The sequence below is a fragment of the Sinocyclocheilus anshuiensis genome, unplaced genomic scaffold (assembly GCF_001515605.1).
Source record: "Sinocyclocheilus anshuiensis isolate Anshui unplaced genomic scaffold, SAMN03320099.WGS_v1.1 scaffold739, whole genome shotgun sequence".
Lineage (NCBI taxonomy): Eukaryota > Metazoa > Chordata > Actinopteri > Cypriniformes > Cyprinidae > Sinocyclocheilus > Sinocyclocheilus anshuiensis.
In genome coordinates, this window is record NW_015551105.1 from 1,259,583 (window position 1) to 1,267,372 (window position 7,790).

The window sequence follows — 7,790 nt, forward strand, 5'->3', positions numbered from 1 at the left end:
AAAAAAAATATATATATATATATATATATATATATATATATATATACATACTGTATATATAATATAAATTATTCTAAAGGATAAAATATATTTTTTATTTTATTTAATTTTATGTTATGATTAAAATAAAATGTTTTATTGCACTAAAAAGCTTGGAAAAAATGGACAAAGAAAAAAAAACTCGTACAGAAAAGATGAATAATAAAAATGTACGATATATATGAAAGCCTGTTTCTGTCTGATAAAAAAATTAACGGTGAGATAAGGTTTAAAATAAGAAACAAAGTCACTTTGTGAGATCTAAAGTAACCATGTGAAATATGTTACATTGCAAGATGAAAAGTTGCAATTTTGAGAAATAAAGTCGCAATCATAATGTGATTTTTTTTCTCTCTGAAAAACAGGCTTTCATAGATGTGAACTCTTTAATATCATCAATGTGATTCAGTAAAGCTGATTAAACATATTTGATGTAAACTAAGTAGTCTCACTCCCAATAGATCTTCTACCAAAAGTCATCCAGACACACAGTGTAAAATCAGAGCGAGAAAGAACCAAACTCATTCTGTTCTTAATTATTTAGGCTCATCTTGTAAAGACTAATCAGGTCTGTCTGTGAAGTGAATTGTGGTCTGAACAACAAACCCTCTTTAAAATAGGGAAAGAAGAAATAAAAAGAAAAAGAAAATAAGGTGTCGAAGGAATGAGTCAACATCCTTTAGAAGGACCTGCGAAATAAATGAACATTGAAGAAGTTACAGTCTAATTGATGTACGCTGAAACTTTTGTTTTGACAGGAAATGTATATTCAGATACATAAGTTAATTTTCACCTCGTGTGACTTTATCAGAATTTAGATTAGAACAAGAATGATTTATTTATGCATGAAGAAACAATCGACGGGCTAATTGAGGCACTCGCTGTGCTTTCATTAGACCGTTCTTTCATGTACTGGAAGGTCACGTAGGCTGTTTATTTGTCGCGTCTCATTGTCCTCCAATCAGGTGTGCTGGGAAGGATGAGCTAATGAACGGGGTGTGTAGTGTTTTCTCAGTGGATGGGAGAGCTGAAGCGGACCACCGTAATGGGCACTGAAGACAGAGGTCAGATAACAGCTGCTTCTCATTACTGAAGACAAGAATACCAGAAAACAAATGAGGGAGCACAACTGAACGTGTTGCATTAGCGACCATTAGTTTGAATTTAAAATGGAGCGAGACTTTTACAAAATACACTACTGTTCAAAAGTTTGGGGTCTGTAAGAGTCCCTTATGCTCACCAAGACTGCATTTATTTAATTAAATATAAAGCAAGAACAGGAATATTGTGAAATATTATTACAATGTAAAATAACTGTTTTCTTGTTGAATATATTGTAAAATATAATTTATTTGTGATCAAAGCTGTATTTTCAGCATCATTACTCCAGTCTTCAGTGTCACATGATCCTTCAGAAATCATTCTAATATGCTGCTTTGCTGCTCAAGAAACATTTCTGATTTAGGGATGGGTCACGATTTTCAAATATTCGATTAGTTGATTTATTTATTTATTTTATAATTTTATTTAATTATAGAATATCGATTAGGTTGTGCGATTATTGTCTTAAAACAATAATGGTGAACTAAAAAGGCGCATCTAAAAGCTGTCAAAGACAACAGAAGAACACATTGTCTCACGCGCACACTGTAGACTTGCGTGGCTTAAAAAAGACTTGCGTAGCATATGACGCTTACAGTAACTTGGGACGATGTCAAATAAGAGTTCTGTGCGGACCACAAACACCCCCGACGGAGGTGTGGCTGCTGAATCCGTATTCAGAAAGGCGCGGAAAACAAATAATGCGTTCTACATAGCCACTAAAGGGACATGGTTAGCTGCTTGATAACGGTAGCCTGTTACATTACAGTACATAACATTTAACTTACCACATAAACAGAGTAAGGAGAGGTGACTGATAGGATGATGGCGAATTATTTTCAGATCCTGAGCACCTGACAAACATCTAATCTTGTAAAATGTGTGGTAAGTACTGCAGAGTGCTGCTCCGTACGTGTGATCGCGAATCTCGAAAGTGAAAGTAAAAAAACAAGCGCGCGTTCAAAAGTGATTTAAATACCCCGCATATTAATAACGGCTCCCTGATGCCCGCAGTTTATATACAGTATAATTACCCAACGATATCATTGCGACAGAAGATATAGAAGTATATTTTCCTCCCATCTCGTATCTTTTCCCTCGAGGGGTTCCATTTTTTGAAATGGAAATGTCCTTGCCTTATGAGCAGTTCTTTTATGCTAATCGACGCACTGTTATGTTAAAAAGTGCCGTCATTGTGTTTATTATATTAATATGTTTCAGCATGTTTCAATCATTATATGGCTTGAGTTAAGGTAGCCTATCTTCTGAATTAAACAGTTTATCACACAGATTGAACGTGTGAATCCCGTCTCTCTCCCTCTCTCTCAGTTTATGGGTGTTTGTGCGTGCATGCTGGGGAGGGGTGCGATTTTCGAATAATAATCGAATAATACCCTGCGATTTTCGAATATTATTTTTGCTAATTTGCTTGGAATGCCCATCCCTATTCTTATTATTATCAATGTTGGAAACCGTTGTGCTGTACCGGCAGGGATTGTAGGTGGGGGGAGTGAATCATCATAAATGTTTACTCTCACTTTTGATCAATTTAATGCATCCTTACTAAAATAAAAGTATTAAATTGTTTTTCTTTTAAAAAAAACTTACTTACTCTACATCTTTTAATGGTAGTGAATCACAGTTTCTACAAAAATATTAAGCGTCAAAACACAAAAAAGGTTTTCACAGTATTACATTTTTACTATATTTTTGATCAAATAAATGCAGTCTTGGTTAGCATAAGCGACTTATTTCACAACCAAAAAATAAAAAAATTAAAATAATAATAATAAAAATCTTACCAACACCAAATTTCTTAACAGTGCAGGTTGTAAAATATTTTACACTCCATTTTAAATACATTTATTGGCATTAAACACACAGTAAATTATTGAATTTTTTCAATACAATATAATCAAATGTACACATGGCATGAATTCAGTACTTAATGAATAAAAACAGGATTTTATGAAATGTTTTTTTAAAGATTTGTACAGTAAGCATCACATAACATTGTAAATACAGTACTGGTCAAAAGTTTGGAGTAATTAAGATTTTAAAATTACTGTACTTCATTACACATGATGCATTTATCTAATTTGATGTGAATTCTTCTATTCTGTTGTCTGTTTTCTAAAGTCTTGTCACAATAGTTTTATTGCTGTTGAGAGTAACACTGACAGTGTTTATTTTTCACTTTTTACTTATTGGCCGTTGATAATAATTAGTTCACTAAAGTACTTCAAAGCCATTTTTGTGCAGTCATTTTGAGTTTAGCGGTCATTATATAAAAATAGTTGCTATGATTGACCAATCAAAATGAAGTGTTCCAATGAGTCAAATACTTTGTCTGTCCAACCATTACTGTAAAATTTGCTGTTAGAAGCAAGAAACAATCCTCTCTTTGTGCACACAGAGAAATGATACACATCGATGCACAGGATGACATTAGGCTCCCATCATTTCATTTGACCTGATTTTAATTAGTCTGATGGCTGTATCCTGTGCCAAGAAGATGGGTTTCTTATTAACCTTGTATACCCCCATTTCCCTCAGTTGGCTGTTGCCAGTGCAGTAACCTGGACTGCGCCAATGCAGGAGGGAGGGGGTAGAGCTAGTTAAACACATTAGGCCAGCAATCCATTTTAGTGATGTATTGATTAATCTCAGAGGGATGTGGAAGCCATGGAGAGTCACTGAGGTCTTTTATCCTAGTGCATCAAGATGTTTCTCTCTGTGGGAAATAGGTAAAGAGACTTCTCAAACAGCCTCCTAATTTGTCCTGAACGGTCACCATGACGACTACAGTGGTTTTCTGTAGTGGGCTGATGCCTCTCAAGCACGGTTTAGGAAGTGAATGCACGAATGTCTCCAGTGACAGTCAATTAAAGCTCATGGAGTGGCCGAGTGTGTGCTTTGACCTGTGTGCCCTCACTCGTCACCAAGCCTTTGAGATTAAGTGAGTTAAAAATGCTGCGTTTAGTTGAAGTCAATGTGCTTTAGCCCACTGTGTGACTCAAATGGCAAAAGGGAAGTGGTGACCTAACACAAGATAGACTGACGGCAAGATAGACCTTTCTGTTGTAAAGACATAATGAGTTGCGCCATTTGCTAATTTGACATTTTAGCTGATGTTTTTATCCAAAGGAACTTACAGTATACTTGTTACAGTTTCTTTTTGAAACAGGACTTGTTGAATAAAAGAGCCAAAAAAATAAATAAATTAAGAACAGATTGTATTTATGCCATATCAATATCACTCTGTTTTGTAAGAATAGCCATGCCTGTTAAATAAATACATTTTGTGTCGAATATTGTGTTGATTATGATTCCAAATATTTCATTCACTAATCCCAAACAATCGATCCATATATTCCAATTGGACTTCACTCTACAAAACAATCAAAATAAATTATAATACATTTCTAAAAATATACACATTTTTATAAATATACATTATTCTTTATTTATTTATATAATTATTATAATTTATAGGTCTTAATTAGGATGACAGTATTGAACTTCAACCAGTAAATGTACATTAACTAACTAAATAAATAAATAAAACATGCTCATAATTAACTAGTTTTCTACAACAAAAAAAATAAAATAAAAAGACCTAAAATGCCTCAGTGGGCATATCTACACGGCCTCAAATGAATCAGTAAATCTGATTCATTTTAGTGAATCGTTTCATTCAGATGGTTCTTTGCCAGCAGCTTGAATTAGGCCTACGTGAACTGTACAAATGAACAATAGTATTTTTGTGAAATATTTCTATTATTGTTCAAAATACCCTTTATTACAACATAAATCTGCAGTGGATATATTTTTTTTTAATTACAAATGATCATGCGAGCAACCAGTACCACTAACTGACAGTTCCTGATTCATTTCGAATTGAACATAAACCATAAAAATTACTCGCGGTTCAATAAGGGAATCAGTAATGGCCTTGAACGATTGAGTGAGTGAGCCGAGTGAGTCAGACTCAAAACTTTTACCAACGAGTGAGAACGACAATTTTGTTTCCGAATCTTTTTGACTCATTAAAAATGAACCGGTTCATAAGAGTCATTTGTTCACGATTCGGACATCACTTCACGCGCTGTGCTTGTTTGAGTACGAAACACTGCCACGAGATCTGACTCATATGGACACACACAAAGGTTTGTCGACTGTATTTTTTTATTTATTTTTTTTGTCGCGTTTGCTGCCGTTTTAGTTGCAGTCTTGATTCCTGTGGTATTAAAAGGCTAATTTATTTACTTTTGTAAGTTCGCTTAGTAACACTAGTGGCACAGGAATTAGACAGATTGCTATTTAGGTTAGTAGGCCTATACAAATTTAATTAGATCTGCTGACTGATCTGTAAATAACATTTGTATACCATAGAGCAGTGATCCTCAAATCTGGCTCGTGAGATCCACTTTCCAGCAGAGTTTAGCTCCAACCCTATAATCAAACAAACCTACCTGTGATTTTCTAATGATCCTGAAGACATTGATTAGCAAACTCCGGTGTGTTTGATTAGGGTAGAGCTAAACTCTTCAGGAAAGTGGATCTCGCGAGCCAGATTTGAGGATCACTGCCATAGAGTCTCTAAGAGCATGCACTCCCTTCGGTCTCTGATTGGATAAGAGGACGGCAGGCCAAACTGAAATATGTTTACTGCAGATGCATGAGTTGGGGAAGCTATTGTGACAAGGAGACAGCAAAGGCTTTGTGTTCTCATTAACAGCTAATTTGTGCTCCCACTGTTTGCTCCTTTTATTGTTTTGTGGTTAAGTTGATGTCAGTCTGTGTTAAAAGAAGAATTTAAATGGAAGAATTATTGATTACTCCCAGAAAAATGATGTATTTTCAGCATTTTCAAACTAAAAAACACCACAGAATGACTGTTTTTTTTTTGTGTGTGCATTCTCTCATTCTTAGGATTTTCATGTGTAGAAACAGTCTCCAGCACCATAATCAAGATCTACTGCTGCTGCACCTTCTTGACTTGACCAGTCTGGTCTTCTGCATCAATCAGAGTCACATGAATGGACGAATGGCTGAATTCTGCTAGCTAATTTGATGCGACACGCTTGAAACATCGACTTAACAGGTGAGAAGGTTAAATGACCAACAACATGTTTGATCCTCAGATTTATCCTGGATGGATCGACAGTCATCAAAAGCATGTTGCTGTCTCACCAAATTCAATAACTCCCCCACCATGTCATGAAAATCTCATTATCTGCCACTGAACAATATATCTAGATATCGATTTCTCTGATTGCTACCTTCTCTCTTTCTTTCTCCTCCTGTCTGGCTTTATAATTTGTTTTCAGCTTCTTTGTGAGCTGTACGAATGGGCAGTAAGTATGTTAATTTAGATTAAGGGGAAGCAGGCAAAGAACTTCACACTGACAGAATAAGATCATAGACTTATTCTTCCGTGCTAATAGAAACAAAGTGAAGGGATTTATAATATGGACCTGCTATTAATATACAGGAATAGGCTGGGCAATATATCAAATATTTATGAATTCCAGCAACACTAATCATTTAAATGCACTTTTTATTTTGTCATCAAGTTTCCTAAAGACATTAGATTAGTTTTGTGACCCTTCTTTGTCTTGTAAGACAGAGTTTAGACAGATGATTCATCTCTAATTTAAGAGTTTGATTCGTCAAACTAGTGAACCATTAAACTTAAACTGTAAGTGTACTGTATAAATAAATAAATAAAATGATACAAAATACAATTTTATATGCTATAAAAATACATTTTATTTCTAAATATATACACATTTTATTATTGTATATAATTGATCATTTATACACCATAAGTGAAGGTGATTAATGACACCTTTTAATATTCATTGTTCATGTCATCCCTAACCAAACATTGGCATTACATGCACTAAAAATGTCAATGGTGACCCTTTACGAAACAGCTCTGTGTATGTTACAGAAGGGCACTCAAAAGTGACCCCTGAACGAAATTGATTTCATCCCTGAGAAGCACTGGAAAGGAAACGTGTGCAGAAAGAAGGGTCCTTTAGAGTCAATGCCGCAGAACGCCTGAGCAGCAAAAAGTGTCGGAAGGCTTGTAGATTCAATTAACTGGACTGAATTAAACTTCGCCTTTTTTTTTACCACAGAACCTTCTTCTGATGCCCCTGGAGTTTTTAATTAGATTTCCTCTCTCCTTCAGGCCTCTTATAGTGAACTGCTTTCTGATGGATTTTGGATGGAAGAGGCGAATGGGAGTTCTGTCAAGAGCCCTGTACGCTCTCCAAAACTGCCAATCAAAGCCACACATAACCAGACTGTTCAGAAATGCTACATGAGCATTAAAAATTGAAGAAGACCATTCAATATGGGACACGTTCATGTATTTCAAACTAAATTTTTTAAAGAAAATGTGAGTGGTGCTTGCACATGCAAAACTTTTAGCTTACTAGTCCAAGTCAAAAGAGAGCACATCCAAGTTTCTGTGATATTCTGGTCTGTACAATATGTGAGAGGAGAAACAGAGATATCTCGTTACTTGTGGCACTGCACTCAGTTGACGTAAAATAACATGCATGAAAGGCACTATCAAAGGTGTAGAGTAATATATAAATGTGTTTAGCGCCATGTTGAAACGTGAGTGCTGGAGA

General features: G+C 35.1%; 1 long non-coding RNA gene across 1 annotated transcript; it reads left to right on the forward strand.

Annotated features, from left to right (window-relative positions):
- Positions 1–5,243: 5,243 nt before the first annotated feature.
- On the forward strand, positions 5,244–7,450 carry LOC107662872 (uncharacterized). The gene is made up of 3 exons (XR_001631255.1): positions 5,244–5,309; positions 6,076–6,247; positions 7,343–7,450. It is a non-coding gene; the product is annotated as an uncharacterized LOC107662872 (long non-coding RNA).
- Positions 7,451–7,790: the final 340 nt, after the last annotated feature.